At 46.0% G+C, this 19,118-nt stretch overlaps 1 long non-coding RNA gene across 1 annotated transcript; it reads right to left on the bottom strand.

The window, feature by feature from the left end:
- Nucleotides 1–55: 55 nt before the first annotated feature.
- On the bottom strand, nt 56–11,985 carry LOC119565729. Its single transcript, XR_005224532.1, has 3 exons — nt 10,569–11,985; nt 9,892–10,017; nt 56–111 (listed from the first exon to the last, which is right to left on the bottom strand). It is a non-coding gene; the product is annotated as an uncharacterized LOC119565729 (long non-coding RNA).
- Between the last annotated feature and the right edge of the window lie 7,133 nt (nt 11,986–19,118).

Here is a 19,118-nt window from a genome sequence, read left to right as displayed (position 1 = left end):
TCAGTCACCGCAGAGGGGCTGATCTCTGCTGGCAGGGATCCTCTTCCACCAGGAATCAGGCTGCTTTGGTCCCAGGATTTCCCCTCACCACAAAGGGGTACAGGGCTCAAGCTGCAGATTACACAACTACACTAAAATCCAAACTGTCGTCTCCGAGCCCAGCGTCCAGACACACACACAGCAGGCAGCAGCCCTGAACTAGCAGACAGAGAAGAGCTGACCAGTGGTGACTGGTCTCACCTAGGGAACTGGAGGGCTAACTCAGCCTGGCTGGGGAAGTTTCCCAGTAAAACTCTACGAAACTGGGAATCATCAGTGGAGAAGGAAAAGCCCAGCTGAGGGATCTTGCTTTCAGGGCCCTAGAGGCCAGTTCTCAAGGGGAACCTGCATGCAGGCCTAGGACTCACCAGCTCCCAGGGCCGTCCCTAGTCTGGGGCCCTATGCAGCCCCCCTGGGGGGAAGGGGGGGGCCGGCAGGCCTCTGCGGGAGGGAATGGGCCCCAGGCCTCCACGGGGGGGGGGGAGCGGGGCTGGCTTGGGGGGCAGGAGGGAACCACCCCCCAGCACTCACCAGCGGCACAGCTGGGGCTGGGTTGCTGCACTTCCCGCCGCCGGTGAGTGCAGCCCCGGCCCTGCTGCAGAGCTCAGGGGAGTGGGGGCAGGGCTGGGGTGGAGCAGGCGCGGGAAGAGGTGGGGCTGGGGCAGGGAAGAGGTGGGGTGGGGTGGAGCAGGGGCAGGGGCCCTGGGGAAGAGCCAGAGCAGGGGCTGGAGCAGTACGCAGCTGCGCAGGTCACCAGGAAATTTGGTGCCCAAATTTCCTGGTGCCCTACGCAGGTGCGTACTTTGCGTATGGGTAAGGACAGCCCTGCCAGCTCCCCACACAGCGAATCCTGCCCTGGCTGGCTCCAGACGGACTCAAAAATGGCTTCTCCCCTTTCCTGAACTCCCTGGGAAGGGCATCGCACTCTCTGTCGGTTGCCAAGCAGACTCTGAGTTTGCCTGGGCTCCCCCTCCCTACCAGGGACAGCGTGCCTCTCCCTGAACTGCCAGCAGACAGAGCCCCAGGAATCTAGGTCATCTCCTTGGGGGTTACATGTACAATCCATTCATCAGAAATGGTCCTTAGTTTTCTGTTCATGAACTGTCCATATGCCAATGAGGATTCTCCCCAAATCATCCATTCATAACAGCCCAAACGTCAGACATGGACATTTTTGAACTCCCAGGGTTTTACGAATGGTTCCAAGAAGCATTAATTCAGTATTCTGGATTCAGTTTGCAGCTGGGTTGTTGGAATCAGATGACATAATTACAGTGCTATGATTGACTGTCCTAACCTTTACAAACAGAAGCCGCGCCTACAGAAGTCACTGGTAAATTGACTTGCAAGAAGAGGGTGGGCAAAGATATAGGAAGAAATGAGCAGCTCTAGCAAATCTTAGAACATTTTAGATCGTTGTGTTCTCTTTTGGCTACATACATGAACCCTGGACTTAAAAATTCCAAGCAGAGATGGGCAGCAGGGGACAGGGGCAATATATATGGGCTATTATCTAGCACACTTTGCATTCTTTTTCTCTTAAACATTGACACCAAGTAACCATGTCTATATATTCCATATGTGAAGAATGCAGCCAGATCCTTGTCTGACTCATTTAATTCACAGAGTGCGAGGGCTCTGGCCAGGGAGTCTCGGGGAGCTGCTGTTTATTCCCACACACAATCTGCCATGTGCATGGATTGAATCCATGGGTGTTCATTTTATGCCATGCTATCATTCGCTTCCCACAGTCACTAACTATATTTCAATGTGAAGCGAAGTGTGTACTGACTCATTTGATTGACTGCCAGGGCTCTGCATAAGCGGCTTGGGACCTACCATGTATGTTTTAAAGGTGACCTGCAGTCAAAGAAAATAATTGGCCTTCTGCCCTTTTCCCCTTCTTTTTGGGGGTGTAAAGATGCCTTGAAAGGCATTTTTTAAATTTCTGTCTGCCTTTACATTAGAATTTCAGGGCTTGTCAATCCTAGAGGATTATATGGACAACTGGTCAAAAAATGGAGAACATTTCTGTCTCCTGCCCCCCCAAAACTCCCTCTTTCCCTTTCCACTTTTTCACAAATATGAATTAATGGGCAGCTCTCTGAAAGAGAGAGAGAGAGCCTGCAAGTGATGCTAACTTGCTAGTTTCATTTGCCAAAGTGCTAGTAAAGAAACACGTAAAAATAACTATTTGCTGAGCTCTAAAGATAAGACAAGTTCTGGGGAAAATTCCACACTTAAAATTCAGTTGTAAACCTAGATGTGATATGCTGTCAATTTGTGTTAACGTTACTTTTACACAAATGATGAGTATCCAGGAAGAGTGGTCACTGCTGAAGATAGATTTGCTTTAATTTGTTTGAAGGCCTAGGTTTTTATGGTCACAAGAGAAAAGCAATGACGAGGTGTGATCTAGGGTCCAGATCCTCAGCGGTATTTAGCCTCTTAAATTTCCATTTTTCCCATTACCTTTGATGATCTCAGGCTAGGAGACTACTATTGTGTGATTTGATCTTGCATTGCTTGGGCACTCCAACCTCCAAGCATTCAAAATGAATGGAGCCAGGCACCCCAGAATCATAAGATTAACCAAATATAACAGTTTGCTGCCTGCCTTCTGATCCAAGAGGAAGCTTTCCATTCCCGATTTGTGTGTGATTATTTTCAGGTTCAAAATTCAACACTAAGTGTATGCACAAAAACGTGAGTCTCCACACCAGCTGTTTTTGATAGAGGCTCCACTTACCCTTTAACCTTTGTGGGGGTGGATCTGCCATTTTCATCCCTCCCCACTACCTCTACCTCTCCATCCAGACTGCTTCTTCCCTTCCTGTCTCATTCCCTGCCCTCCGCCCCCAATTCCTGCCCACCAAATGTGCAGTATCACTACTTCGGGAGCCAATCAATGGTTCCCACCATTCTGGGACAAAAACTGGCATTTCGCAGATTCTGCATTTGTCTGTGTCCCGTTATAGAAACCATCAACAGCATCTGCCTCTCCTCGCTCCTCCACTCCCAGCCTCGGCAGCAGGAGCCATCCAAGCAGGAGGTAGGTGTAGGGCCATGGCAGGACAAAGCCACCCTTTAGTATTACGGTTTACTCATGCAAAGCATTCACATTGATCGGAGAAGTGGGTCTAACACAAGGGTGCAGCAAGTGTTTTGGTCAAAGGGTAAGTTAAAATGGAAGGTACAGTTCCAGACTGGACCATAAGGAGGAGCTGCTCACCGGGGCCTCCATCTGGCTTGCTTGGAAGTAGGAGAGTGGGGTGGGGGAGCCAGCCCAGGAAGGAAAAAAACAGACACTGTGGGCCCTGCCCCTCCCACTTTTGTTGGGCTGTCAGAGAAGCCCAATCCAGAGTGGGTTCAGGAAGAGCTCTGCACAGAAAGGAGTACCCCACCGAGGGAAGGAAGCACCAGGAATAGTTACTGACCACAAGAGTTGCAGTCCTGTCACTGTCAAACTGCTGTGTCCACTTTCTCAGGCATTTGAGCCTGTGCATTCCTCCCAGTCCTCCCTTCCATTCAGAGCCCAGCACTGGGAAGGGGCAGAGGTTGGACATTGGTGTTACATACCAGCCTTACCAGCCCAGCTTGAGCAATCGGTATGCCTTTAAGAGCAAGTCTGCTGATGTGCATCACCATCACGTAGCTCGTAAAAATCAGTTATTGGGCTTGTGGGCATGATGTGTAGATTTAATATGATTTTTCATTCAAAACAGTGTTCTCTCCACCACTCATTCTCCACACTCCCTTGCTGTCCAAGGTCACACTAGTAAATCCTTTCCTCGCTGATGTTAGCTAATTAACTCCACACCAACTTCTGGCCGCTAGTGCGTCAGAGGCTCCCACGTGAGCAAGTTAGAAAAGCTGCCAGTGCACGTTAGTTTTCATCCTGCTGCTGGATTAGGGCAAGTTCCCTGCAGCACAGGAAAGAGACGGCATATTTTGCACCTTCTTGTTAACTCTTATGTTTAATTTTTCTATCATTTCATGTTTCTGCAACACAGAGATAGAGCCCTTAGAAAAGGCCTAAGGGAGAGTTTATACCTCTAGATTCGTGCAGTTTGCTTAGAATGAAATCACTAAGCGTATGTCTACAAAGCCAAAAGCCCCTGCAGCAGCAAGCTTCAGAGCCTGGGTCAACTGACTCGGGCTCGCGGGGCTTACACTATGGGGCTAAAAATAGCAATGCAGACTTTCAGGCTCAGGCTGGAGCTCAGGCTCTGAAACCCAGTGAAGGGGGAGCGTCTCAGAGCTCAGGCTCCAGCCTGAGTGGGAATGTCTACACGGTTAGTTTTAGCCCCGCAGTGTGAGCCCAAATCAGTTGACCCAGGCTCTGAGACTTACTGCTGTGGGTCTTCTTTTGCTGTGTAGACTGTAGACATACCCTTTGATGCAGATCCTCAGTCCCTTCCTGTAGAGCAGGACTCTGGGAACTTGTGAAAGGGATCCCAATCCACTGCTCTTGCATGCTACAGAGCACAGTTCCATGGGATCATTGCCCCCCGACTCCAACTTATAGGCCAGGGGCTCTCCTTCTATCTCACACTTTTAGTCTCTCCTTTCTTTTCCATTGTGGTTTCTTTCCTCTTCATTTCTCTTTTCCCACCTGGTTTCATCCCTCAATATTTTACCCTCTGTCCCTTTCACCTCTTATCCCTCCCACCTTAACCTCATTGGACTCTCCACATTTTCCATAAATGACAGATTTTTACCAAGCTTTTCTTATCTAGAGACAGCTTTTATATCCAGACACTGAAAGCGTGATTTTCTAGGTGATACAGACTAAACAGTCATGGACAAGTCTTTCAGGGCAGGAACATGAGGTTGGAAATCAAGAGCTGGTGTGGGATGTGGGATGGAGAGTTCTCCAGAAATGTAAGACATTGCTCATTTTCCTGTAGTGACACAGATCCAGATTTTAAAAGGCAGAAGGGGCCATGATGCTCATCTAGAAGACTGTTCTCCCGTGTAAGGCCACAGAATGTCATCCAGTTACTTCTGCATTAGATTTGGCCAAAGCAACTCTTCCACAAAGGGACCAAATCTTGATCTGACATAGAGAGATGGAGAATCCACCCCTTCTTTTGGTAATTTGTGTGATGCTGGCAAACCAGGTGCCAGCTCTTGCCAAGACTTTGGGCCTCAGCTGAACACTGACAAATTCACTGGTGGAAACTAGTCTGTTTTACCTGTATGTTAATATGGTTAAGAGAAGTGCTAGACTTCTAACAATGTGTTTGCTGTTTAGACTTTGTGAAATGCTTGTAAATTACTGCATGCATTTACAATTTCTTTATCACATGCTATACAGTAATATTCAAGTTTTTGCTTTCTAACTGTAAAAAATGTTTGCTCTGAAACTATGAACCCAGTCAGGAGTGATCATCTATGATCTCCTGCCCATCAATAAGGCCTATCAAAACTAAATGGGCCATTGTGGGACGTTACAATACCAAGACTTTGTTTATTTCGCTTATGTGCAAAAGGGCTTGTCCCATCAGCTTGAATTCTGGAAGAAGGAAATAAAAATAGCTGACAAGAAAAATTTTCACCTCTTTTGCTGTTTGGACTTGGAGCTACGAAACAGAAGCAGAGATCCCCAGGGTCTATCTGGGTAAGCCCTACAAGACATTCCTAGCTGACAGATTACTACAACTCCATCACCCTTTGAACCCATAGACTAACTCATTTGTGTATATTTGTTTGCCTGCTTTAACCTTGTAATAATTCATTTCTTTTCTTCGGCCAGGTCTACACTACAAACTTGTATCAGTAAAACTGTGTCGCTCAAGGGTGTGAAAAATCCACACACCCCCATGAGAGATGTTGCTATACCGACCTAACCCCCAGTGTAAACAGCGCTAAACTGATGGGAGAGCTTCTCTGGTCACCATAGCTACCATCTCTTGGGGAGGTGGATTAACTACACCAATAGGCGAAGCTCTTTCCTTGGTGTAGGAGTGTCTTCACTAAAGTGCTACAGGAGTGCAACTGCACTGATGCTGATGTAGCGCTGTACATGAAGACAAGCCCTTCGTTAATAAATCCTTAGATAGTTTAGTATAGGATTGGCTACAAACAGTGCCTTTGGTGTGAGATGTAAGCTTCAAATTGACCTGGGGTAAGTGACTGGTCCCTTTGGGACTGGGAGTAACCTGAATCTTTTGTGATCTTGGTATATAGCAACCATCTATCACTAAGACCAGTTTGCCTGGGTGGCAAGATAGACTGGAATGCCCAAGGGGCCTGTCTGTGACTCCATGGTAAGACGGTTACAGTGTTTTTGGAGTTCACAGTTCTGACTGGGTTGGTGGAATCTAATTATAGAACATACAACCAGTTTGGGGTCTCTGCCCTGCTTCTTGACAGTCTGCCCTGAGATTGGCTCTCACAATCATGAGTCACTTCAGACAGCGCAATAGTTTGTTCTGGTGGCTAATCTGCTTCGCTGTTAGAAATTTGACATGGATGACACCCAGTTTCAAAGCACAAGACTAGAGACTTTTGTCTTTTAGTAAAATACCTGTGGTTTTAGGCTACTCAGGAATCACATAGATTGTTCTGTAAGAGGAGGTAAAGAAGGGAGGGTGCCTGGAGACTACCCTGCTGTGGATTGAGGGTCAAAGAGTGCAGGCTGTAGTCAGTTGTTGGCTGCAGGTGTGTTCTGTCTGTGTGCTGCACTAACTCTGGCCAGATTGCGTGCACAGCAGGCTCTGATCGAACTGCTCCAAAAGACCACAGACTCGGTTTGGTAGTGAAGGCACTCGGCCAGGTTAATTACCGATGAAGCACGGTCCTAGCTTCTCGGATCAATGGGTCCTAGCTTCCCGGATCAACGTGTACAGTTACACTAGCATGTATGCCTATGATAAAGAATTTGGCTCACTGAATGGAGGGACTTTTCATTTCCCCCTTGGCTGGACAAAGACACCCCCTCTGAGACTCCTCTTTATACACCAATACAGACAAATTACGTATTGCCCCTCTCACGTTACCACCCTTTACTTTATACATGTTGGTTTGATCAAAACATCTCTATCCATCACCCTGTCATCCTGACCTTATCTTTAAGAGGGGTCAGTGTGTCCCTGTTATCTTCAGAGAGTGTGTTTATACCATAACCTTGTATTGGGGTGTTGTGATGCTACCCTTCTGGAATGTGTTTAAGTGAATATTTAGTGCCTAGGAGTGCTTGTGTTTTTGTAACACCCGCCCTGGTCTTGCCAAGTTCACGTATTGGACAGTGAACTTGCAAGCAGGCATCTGCTTTGTAACAGGGCCTGACTTTTGCTCATAGCTTGACTCTTGCTAACTTTGCTTTATCTCAACAGGGCCTGACTTTAGCGCAGACCTTAGGCCTTATACCAGGCCTCATGTCTCAGGCTCTCCTTCTACTAAGGGCTCCTGTACTGTCTGGCATGTGGCTGTGAGGACTTGGATTCTAATAATGCCCAATGACCACACATGAGAACCTCTGTGACACCTGAGGAACTTGTCACCGTTTACTCTTTAGGAGCACATATAGTTTACTACGTCCACAAAGTATTTTTGCTCCTTGGAATGAGCAATTAATCAATATTCAAGGCCTTGCTGGATTGTTTCCAATAGGAAGAGAAACTGATTATATGATTCTTTGACCCAATCCTATTTGTTTACAGTGAATGCATACAGAATCCTGTTTCCCAGAACACTATCATACTCATATGATGCCCCTTACTGCATTGTCTCAGTACCTCAATCTTTAATGTATTTATCCTCACAACACCTCTGGAGATAGGGTAGTGTTGTTATCCCTATTTCATAGATGGGGAACTGAGGCAGAGAGAAGCTAAATGACATGTCCAGGGTCACACAGAGGATGTCAGGAGGAGCAGGGATTTGAACACAGGTCTCTTAAGTCCTAGGCTAGTGCTCTAAACACTAGGTCTTCCTTCCTCATGCAGGAATAAACAGCAGGCAGTTTCCTTGCTCACAATCTCCAAGCCTGCCTTTTCAGCCAGTCCTGTGCCTGAAGGAGCTCCATCTGCGCTCCTTCTCAGAGCCACATTCACAACTGCTTCTGTGGCTTTCTGTTTACTTTCTCCTGGCTTTCCAGGTGCTTTCTGCCTCTGACACCCACAGACAAACACAGCTGCAATCACTCAGTTCCTGTTTCAGACCTTGTGTTTGCAATCGGTCCCCAGGGAAACCCTTCTTATTTTCTCCAAGTTCTTGCTCAGGCCTTTCCATATGGCCCATCCCTTGGATGGGGGCTTCTGTTGTTTCAGCTGTCTTACTCCATAACGGAGTTTAATTGTTTCTCTTATTTAGCCTGAATGAAAAGCAACTGGCATGACCAAAGACGGTCTGTTATTTCCCATAGATCAAAGACAAGATGACAGCCATTAACCCCTTCCAGCATAACAGTATAATGGAACTGACGGTACTGCTTGCTCCTGAAACTACCAGAAATAATTATGCTTCCCTACCAGTGTATCATGTAGGGAGCTAAAGAAGTTCTGGTCCATCTCATAGACTTTGTGGTCAGAAGGGACCATCATGATCATCTAGTCTGACCTCCAGCACATTGCAGACCACAGAGCCTCATTGACCCACTCCTGTAAGAGGCCCCTTAACCTCTGGCTGAGTTACTGAAGTCCTCAAATCATGATTTAAAGAGTTCAGGTTTCAGAAAATTCACCATTTACACTAGTTTAAACCTGCCAGTGACCCATGCCCCATGCTGCAGAGGAAGGCGAAAAACCCTAGGGTCTCTGCCAATCTGATCCGGGGAAAATTCCTTCCCAAACCCACATATGGCAATCAGTTAGACCTTGAGCATGTGGGCAAGACCCACCAGCCAGGAACCTGGGAAAGAATTCTCTGTAGTAACTCAGAGCCCTCCCCATCTAGTGTCCCATCACCAGCCACTGGAGTTATTTGCTGCTAGCAGTCACAGATTGGCTATATAGGCAGTCTCATCATACCACCCCCTCCATAAACTTATATCAAGCTCAGTCTTGAAGCCAGTTAGGTTTTTTGCCTCCATGACTCCCCTTGGAAGGCTGTTACAGAGTTTCATTCCTCTGATGATTAGAAACCTTCTTCTAATTTCAAGCCTAAAAACTTGCTGGTGGCCAGTTTATATCAGTTTGTTCTTGTGTCCACACTGGCACTTAACTTAAATAACTCCTCTCCCTCCCTTGTATCTATCCCTTTGATGATTTTATAGAGAGCAATCATCTCTCTCTCCAACCTTCTTTTGGTTAGCTAAACAAGCCAAGCTATTTGAGTCTCCTCTCATGCAGGGAGCTTGGGATGTGGTGAAAGATTGGGGAAGGCAATTTTCTAATGTCAGTATTTCTTTTCTATTTCTGAAACTCTGCTGTAGTATAGATCAGAGCTTAGTCTTTTCATGACTTGGAGGGAAGTATTTACTGAATCTATAGGTGAATGAATACATAACAGTTCACTTGTAATCCTTCAAGCAAATGTGAATATTGTCATAACAGCTCTTGAAAAAGAATACTTTCCTGGGGTTCCCCACAAACTTCTGACGGAGCTCTCTCAAGGCCTTACACTCAACAGCATTTCTTTGTTTGTAATGTAATAACTTTTGAACACTGCATCCAAACAATTCCAAGATTTCAGGGAATGTTCTTGGCATCATATTGATTTTGGGGACAATCAGAACATTGAAAGAGGGAAAATGGGGTACACATGGAGCCGCTGTCATCTATTGATGGCACCTACTAACACCTTGCAGCAAACGCCACCCTAGCACATTCTCCCACTATAGTTTAACATGTTCAAATCCTAAACAACAAGGGAAATAATTGCTCTCCCCGTGAGGTGGATACTCACCCAGCAGGGACAGCCAGAGGGAGAAAAGAAAGAAGTGTCTTTCATTCCTTCTTAATGCCCTACCTCCTCGAAGCCTGCTCCAAATGGGGAGGAGAGGGCATCAGATGTTTACTCCTCTCTTCCAATCTGGAGGGAAGAAAGGTGGGGATGTGGTAGGGGGAAGCATGACACAGAGATCCCTTGATGTATGGTGTAGACAATGAGGGGCCATGCTAGTGGGTACCCAGAACCCGTGGTAAGGGAGATTGGAGGACCCTGCCATGGGGGGAAGGAGAGGCACACAGAGCCCCTACCATTGAGGAAAAGGGTATGGGGGCACCCTGCCACTGGAGGAAAGAGGGGAATGGGGGGGGGGGGAATGAGGGCACACAGAACCGCTGGGGAGAGAGAATGGGGACCCTAGTGTCGGAGGCACACATAAGCCTGGCAGGGGGCTTTGGGAGGAATTTCAGGGACTCCCTGACATAGAGGGGGACGGGAGGTGGCACACAGGGAGCTTGTGCCGGCGAATGGAGGAATGCAAGGAGTCAGTGGTATGTGTAATGAGCTCAGCTGACACAAGGGACGAAGCATGCACCCCCCAGTAGTACCGGTTACTGTCACAAGCTCACATGCAAAATATTACCTGCATGTACATACAAATGCTCCCCCGAGGACTCTTCTCTGGGCAGACTTACCTTCCTCAGTTGCTGTGGCATGGGGTCAGCTCCTTAAAATTGGGAAATAAGTGATAGTTCCACTGACTCGTCCACACTCCTTTTGGGTCTCTACCACTATAGCCTGCCATTAACTAAGCCTGCAGCAATTCTAGTCCTCTTTCTTCCTCAGTGGGCTGAGGGAACCTGCTGTCCAAATCCAAACTGTCAAAGTCCTTGAACACAGTCCTAACGCTTACAGCAAACCCTGGTGGTCCTTGCACTGCTCCACAGCTGAGTCCTCCTGTTGGTCTGGCTCCCTCTCTTTACAAACTCCGTCTCCTACCCTTGAGCTCCCATTGGTTCTACTCTCAGAGAGTGACTCTGGGTGTGTCCTGCCAGGCTGCATGCCCACAATGGAAATCACCTAAATAGCTTCAAACAGCTAATGAGCACTTCCAGTTTCTGGGTGATTCTTGCCCAACCAACAGAGTCACATTATCCAGCTCTGGTAAACCTGTGGGCACACAGCATCCCCTGAAACAAAAACAAGAGCATAAGTATCCTCCCTGCTTTTTCTTCCCTTATTTACACCACTAAATGCTGCAGTACAAGTATGTGAGATAGACACCAATGGACAATGCGTTTGGTAGTAATTCCCTTTGGGTGGCAGGGCTGCCAGGTCTTATGCACCTGCCTGCAGCTTAGTCTGAATTGCATCCACCCAGCTGAGCTGTGAGCAGAAACCCTTTTGACTGCTGGAGGTCATCAAGCCTGGCTTCATGGAGTCAGATTACCTCTCCTCTGGCTGCTTTTCCTGCTAGATCTCAGAAGGGAAGGAGGCAGTGACAACAGCCAGTTGGCTCGTCACCACACAAACTGAGGGAGCTAAATACTAGCCCCAGGCTCCCGCAGTTAACCCCCACCCCCTCCCAACCCTCAGGAAAAGTCCTTGCCTCCCAGCCAGGGGAGTCATTTCAGATTTTGGTAGAGGGAGGCGGGGGCAACTTTAACCGCAACTTTAACCGTGATTCCAGGGGCTACTTAGACACTTGAAAGCTCTGGTTTTTTGGCAGATAATTTAGCAATAGGTGACAGGAGCATTGCATCTAATTCTGATATAAAACAAAGAAAAGTAAATAAATATTAGACCCACTCAGCTCTAATACTAACATGTGGTTCATCCCCTATCGCCCACTCCCAGATTCTAGCAAACAGAGGCTAGGGGCACGCAGAACATGTTGTTGCATCCCTGCCCACCTAGCTAAAATCCATTGATGGACCTATCCTCCATGAACTTCGTTAGTTCTTATTGGAATCCTGTTATAGTTATGGCCTTCACAGAGAGTTCCACAGGTTGACTATGAAGAAATATTTTCCTCTGTTTGTTTTAAATCTGCTGCCTATTAATTTCAATGGGTGACCCCTAGTTCTTGTGTTATGTGAAGGAGTAAATAACATTTCCTTATTCAATTTTTCCACACCAGTCATGATTTTATAGACCTATATCATATCCCCCCTCAGTCATCTCTTTTCCAAGCTGAAAAGCCCCAGTCTTTTTAATCTCTCCTCATATGTAAGGTGTTCCATACCCCTAATCATTTCTGTTTCCCTTCTCTGTATCTTTTCCAAATCCAATATATCTTTTTTGAGATGGGGAGACCAAATCTGCATGCAGTATTCAAGGTGTGGGTGTACCACGTATTTATATAGAGACAATATGCTATTTTCTATCTTATCATCTATCCCTTTCCTAATGAGTCCCAACAGTCTGTTCGCTTTTTTGATTGCCGCTGCACATTGAGCAGATGTTTTCAGAGAAGTATCCACAATGACTCCAAGATCTCTTTCTCAGCTAATTTAGACCCCATCATTTTGTATGTAGAGTTGGGATTATATGTTGCCATGTGCATTACTTTGCATTTATCAACACTGAATTTCATCTGCTATTGTGTTGCCCAATCACCCAGTTTTGTGAGATCCCTTTGTAACTCTTTGTAGTCAGCTTTGGACTTAACTATCTTGAGTAATTTTGTATCATCTGCAGATTTTGCCGTCTCACTGTTTACCCCCTTTTTCCAGACATTTATGAATATGTGGAACATCACTGGTCCCAGTACAGACCCCTGGGGGGGACACCACTGTTTACCTCTCTCCATTCTCATCATTTATTCCTACCCTTTTTTTCCTATCTTTTAACTGGAGTGCCTGACAATGCTTTCAGGATCATCTAACAATCCTTAATTTTATTTAATTTAATTTAATGACAAGCCTTTTGTTATCTTAATCACCCTGCCTCTGTAAATAAACAAACTCCCTGCCCCAAAGATGACGCTGGGAGCAGCACAGAACTCATCGGGCTGCATTAGTAGGAGCATTGCCAGCAGATGGAGGAAAGTGATTATTCCCCTGTATTCGGCACTGGTGAGGACACATCTGGAGTATTGCATCCAGTTTTGGGTGCCCCACTACAGAAAGGATGTGGGCAAATTGCAGAGAGTTCAGCGGAGGGCAACAAAAATGATTAGGGGGCTGAGGCACATGATTTATGAGGAGAGGCTGAGGGAACTGGGTTTATTTAGTCTGCAGAAGAAAAGAGTGAGGGGGGATTTGCTTGCAGCCTTCAACTACCTGAAGGGGGGTTCCAAAGAGGATGAAGTCCAGCTGTTCTCAGTGGTACCAGATGACAGAACAAGGAGCAATGGTCTCAAGTTGCAGTGGGGGAGGTCTAGGTTGGCTATTAGGAAACACTGTTTCACTAGGAGGGTGGTGAAGCACTGGAAAGGGCTACCTAGAGAGATGGTGCAATTTCCATCCTTGAGGCCAGGCTTGACAAAGCCCTGGCTGGGATGATTTAGTTGGGGTTGGTCCTGCTTTGAGCAGGGGGTTGGACTAGATGACCTCCTGCGGTCTCTAATTTTCTATGATTCTGTGATTCATCACTAAGGCTCAGATTTTGTCACGGATATTTTTAGTAAAAATCATGGACAGCTCATGGGCAATAAACAAAAATTCACAGAAGCCCATGACCTGTCTGATTTTTACTAAAAATATCCCAGACAAAATGGGGAGGAAGGATGATCCAGCATCAACAGCAGCTGGGGGCTCTGGGATCCCCTTGTCCCCCCACAGCGGCTGGAAGCTCTGTGGTCCCCCCCCCCACCCGCTGCGGCTGGGCAGCTGCAGGGAGCCGCACCACCTGCGGCAAGTGGGAGTTCTGGAGGAGGGGTTGGGAACTCCGGGGTCCCCCTGCTGTCCTGCGGCTAGGAGCTGTGGCTGAAAGCTGCGGGGCTTCCTGCTGACAGCTCCAGCGCCGGGGCAGAAAATGTCACGGAGGTCTCTGGAAGTCATGGATTGTGTGACTTCCGTGATCTCTGTGACATAATCGTAGCCTTACTCATCACATATCACACTCAAGCTGAGTTGCAGTTACGAGCTCCATCTGGGGCTAGGGCGTGGGCTGTGAGCAGAACTCAGGTATGAAATTCTGTCCCCCACACAAATGGCACCCCTGCTCCCAGTCAGACTAACACACTGCTCCCGAGGATACCTCTACCACATAGGCACACTCCAGACATCCAGAGAGGCCCCTATCACATCCCATTTCCCTGCCTTCCAGAAACATCCTAGCTATCAGTCCCACAGGCAGATTTCAGTTCCCCTCCCAGGCAGCATCCACTCACCTAACCCAGCACTCCCAGGAATCCCAACACTCCCCTACCCTGACAGCACCCACCTAGACACCACTGCTACCCTTAGGCAGCACCCAGGCATCCCAGATCCCCAGCACTCACCTAACCAGCCAATTCCAGACTCCTACCAGCACTCCCCTATTCAGATACCTCAGCATCCCTAGACACCTAGCCTGTATTTTGCACAGTTCCATATCCTACACTCACCACTACTAGAGGAAGGGTCAAAGGCTGTATTGACTATAAACTTCTATTGAAAGTCATGTGCAAATTATTTGAAAATATGCAAGTTCACTAATATTTTTTGCAATCAGTATGAAACATGGAGTTGAACAAAACTTGGCTGCTATGTTTGTGTTTGATTCTACTAGGTGTCTTTGCAGAACTGGTACTGCCACCTGGTGGTTTGAAAAGGGCACGATGAATAAACAGTAAAGATGAAAACCTTGGTGGATAGCACTATCTAGTGGTGTCATGGCAAAACTATTCAGTCTGTAAGAATAGATAGAGGCTTAAATGAGACTGTAATGTTAGAAGGTTAAAGTGTACAAGTCACCATCAGTGCTTTGCATACTCTGGCTCATTCGTTCATTTAGAGAGGGCATTATTAACTATACAACCAAAAGGAGGTGTTTGTCAGTGTCAAGGGTTTCTTGTTGCTTTCCAGGTTCATTTTTAGAGTTGCTGGGTATTTCAGACTGTAGCTGACAGTCTTCTTTGCTGGCTGGGTTATCACAGCTGCAAATGCTACTGGTATTTTTCCTCACGAGGTCTGCTGAGGTGTTTGGGAAGAAAGGGGATTCTGTGTGGGTTGTTTGAGTGGTCTGCATTGTTTAAATGAACTGAAGTAGTGGAGTTAGATATGAGTCACGCTACCTGCACAATTTGGATTGTGCTGGCTGGAGTTTTGGGGTATCCTTTCATTTTGATCTTATGGCCACATGAGTGGAATTACTAGACTTCTTCCCTCTCTTTCCTGGTGTCCCTTCACCTTTTTCCTCCTCCTCTCAGAGAGCCTGGGCTCAGAGTGAGCAGGAACAGGCAGAAATGTAGTTCTAACACCTCTCTGGAGGCACCATCAGTTTCTGTAGCATCTATGATTTCACTTGAAGAGTTATGTTTCTAAACTTTCTGATTGTGAAGGAAAATATTTCAAATGTGAACCCAGCATAAACTAATGCACTGTTATCTACCTGACCATCCAGGCAGCTATCTAAAAAATATAACCTTGAGAGGTATAAACAGTCTCCATACATAATAAATTACTGTTACCTTGAAGTCTAATGATGTCAAGTTAAGCTGACCCTGAAAGCTAACATGCCGATCCTTTGAGCCAAAACATCACGCTAATATGCTTAGCCAGAGTGGTTTGATACCATAGAAAGAAGAGAAGGAAAAGATCTTTTATCCATCTGGTGATCTGGAATTAACTATAAAAATAACTACTGATAAAATTTGCAGATGACATAAGAACAGCCGTACAGAGCCAGACCAATGGTTCATCTAGCACAGTATCCTGTCTTCCAACAGTGGCCAATGCCAGGTGCCCCAGAGGGAATGAACAGAACAGGTAACCATCAAGTGATCCATTCCTTGTCGCCCATTCCCAGCTTCTGGCAAACAGAGGCTAGGGACACCATCGCTGCATCCTGGCTAATAGCCATTGACAAAAATTGGCACAGTGGTAAATAATTATGAGTATGTGGACAGTCATACAGAGCAATCTGGATCTCTTGATAAGCTGGGTCCATTCAAAGAGAATGTGCTTTAATACAGCCAAATGCAAAGTTATATACATCTAGGAACAATAAATGCAGGCCATACCTACAGAATGAGGGGACTGTATCCTGGAAGCAGTGACTCTACGGAGGATTTAGTGGTCACAGTGGACAAGCAACTCAACATGATCTCCCAGTATACTGCTGTGGCAAAGAGTGCTAATGTGATCCTTGGATGTATAAAGAAGGAAGCAGTGAGGTGATTTTACCTCTGTATACAGCATTGGTGAGACCAAGACTGGAAGACTGCCAAGAGTTCTAATGTCTACATTTTTTTTAAAGGGTGTAGAAAAATTGGTCAGGGTGCAGAAAAGAACCAAAAAATTATTTGAGGGCTGGAGAAAGTGCTTTACAGTGAGAGACTTAAAGAACTTGATCTCTTTAGCTTATCAAAGTGATGGAGAAATAACTTTATGGGTAGAAGATACTGGGTACTAAAGGGCTGTTTAATCTAGTGGAGAAAGGCAAAACAAGAACCAATGGCTAGAAGCTGAAGTCATACAACTTCGAATTAGAAATTATGCACAAGATTGTAATAGTGAGGGTGATTAACAGTTGAAACCAACTACCAAGGGAAGTGGTGGATTGACCATCTCTTGATGTCTTCAGATCAAGAATGGAAGCTTTTTGGATGAGATGCTGTAGCTAAACACAAGTTATTGGGTTCAAAACAGGGATAAGTAGGTGAAATGTAGTGGCCTGTGACACACAGGAGGTCAGGCTAGATGTTCTAATGTTCCATTCTGGCCTTAAACTCTATGAATCACTATCTTCTTGGAAAATTGTTTGTGCCAAATTTAAAATTCCTACTAGCTTGCCTTCTCTTACTCATATAGAATGTCTTCCATTTTACTTTCCCCATTGCCCAGATCTGTCGGTTATAATTTGTAATTCACACCTTTACTCCCAATATTCTGAGAATAAATTTATTTCCCTGGCAGAGATGCTTAGGAAGCGGAATTTGATAGTTTTCTTTTTACTCCTTTCTATACTTTTAATATTTTCAAACAGAAAGCCTCCTTACTCTGCCTGCTAAGAAGACAGCACAGAGCAGAAGGGAGCTAATGGTTGAATCTGTTGTATTTTTGGTCAGTGAGTTCAGAGTTAATGAGATGCTTATACAACGCACTCATGAGTACAATGAAGTGCAGGAATAGGGAGCTGGGTTATTAATTTTTCCTAAAGAATGTGGGTTGAGATGGGGAAATATAATGACCAATTTATGTTCCAATCATAGGACTGAAAGGGACCTCAGGAGGTCATCTAGTCCAGTCCCCTGCACTCATGGCAGAACTAAGGGTTATTTAGACCATCCCTGACAGGTGTTTGTCTAACCTGCTCTTAAAAATCTCCAATCTTCTACAACCTCCCTAGGAAATGTATTCCAATGCTTAACTACCCTAACCGTTAGGAAGTGTTTCCTAATGTCCAATGTAAACCACCCTTGCTGCAATTTAAGCCCATTGCTTCTTGTCCTATCCTCAGAGGTTAAGAAGAACAATTTTTCTCCCTCCTCCTTGTAACAACCTTTTATATACTTGAAAACTGTTATGTCCCCTCTCAGTCTTCTCTTCTCCAGCCTAAACAAACCCAATTTTTTTCAGTCTTCCCTCATGGGTCATGTTTTCTAGACCTTTAATCATTTTTGTTGCTCTTCTCTAGACTTTCTCCAATTTGTCCACATCTTTCCTGAAATGTGGTGCTCAGAACTGGTCACAATATTCCAGCTGAGGCCTAATCAGCACAGAGTAGAGCAGAAGAATTCATTATCGTGTCTTGCTTACAACATTCGTGCTAATACAATGCCATATCTGTAGATATTGTAGAATTCCAGAAGAAAATATACCTTGGGTATCAAACTCTTGGTAAAATGCTAGGGTTGCCAAACCTCCAGGATTGGCCTGGAGTCGCCAAGAATGAAAGATTAATCTTTAATTAAAGATTATGTCATGTGATTGTATCTCCAGGAATATATCCAACCAAAATTGGCAACCCTAATCTTGGCTCAATAGATGGGCTAAATATTAGAGTGACTATAACTAAAACGCCTCACTGTTTATATACTTTGAGCCTGACCAAAACTTATTCTGGTCTCTTGTGAATTTTTTTCCATGTGATGGAGTACAAGTTCAGTGTCTTTGAACTCTGGGACAGCTTCATGTGCAGGAGGAAAGCTTGGTCAGCACACAGGCACTGGAGAAAGATGGATCCTCAACCCCTGTTAGAATGGTTAAATCAAGTACGAAAGATTGCTGAATAGCACACATTTTTTCAGGCAGGCTAGATGATCTGGTGATCTCTTCTGGCCTTAAACTCTATAACTCTATAGACAAAAAAGGATTATATTTGTTATTAGCAGATTACTTCAGGAGCTCTAAATCTCCTACCCACTATCTCCTTTCTCAAAACCACCATCCTGCGCTTGTCACTCAGGCCTGTAACCTGGGTGTCATCTTTGACTTGGATCTCTCTCTCTAGGTCAGAGATTTTCAAACTGTTGTGCGTGCCCCCTAGGGGGGCAAAGGAACATTTGTGGAGGGTGAGCGGAGACACCAGGCAGCTCAGGCTTCAGCCCTGTGCAGCGGGGCTTGGTCTTTGGCTTGAGCCCTGCATGGTGGGTCTTGGGGAGGGAGCGCCACCTCCACCCCCTGACTCACTTAAGTGAGCCACCCAGCTTGTGGGTCAGTGTCAATGCCTCCAAGACCTGTGCTGGCTCCGTGCTCCCCCCCCCCCCCCCCGAGACCATTACACATACCTTCCCCCACCCTGAAAACCCAAGTGGGAGGGGCAGCTATTGGGGAGGTGCAATCAAAAGACTTGCCGCGGACCGTAGGTTCCCCACCCTTGTGGTATACATAATGGACGCAATGCAGCTGTCATTCCAGTCTCGTCTGCTTTAAAAACTAGGTTAATACAATGTATAAAGAACGAGACTTTTTAGCCAAGCAAAAGCGGTCTCACGTTAGGAAACATCAAGCTGGAAGAAATGTTCCCTTCAGTACTCTGGGACATGAGCATCAGGCTAAACAGTGAAACATGTAATAGCTACCCTAGTCCAGTACAGCGAGTTCTCTTGCTTTTTCTTCCTTCTGTACAAGAACAGGTAAAAGGACACAGTCGGA

This window comes from Chelonia mydas, chromosome 3, assembly GCF_015237465.2.
Source record: "Chelonia mydas isolate rCheMyd1 chromosome 3, rCheMyd1.pri.v2, whole genome shotgun sequence".
NCBI lineage: Eukaryota > Metazoa > Chordata > Testudines > Cheloniidae > Chelonia > Chelonia mydas.
Note: the sequence above shows the minus strand (reverse complement) of the source record. Positions and strands in the feature narration are given on the sequence as shown.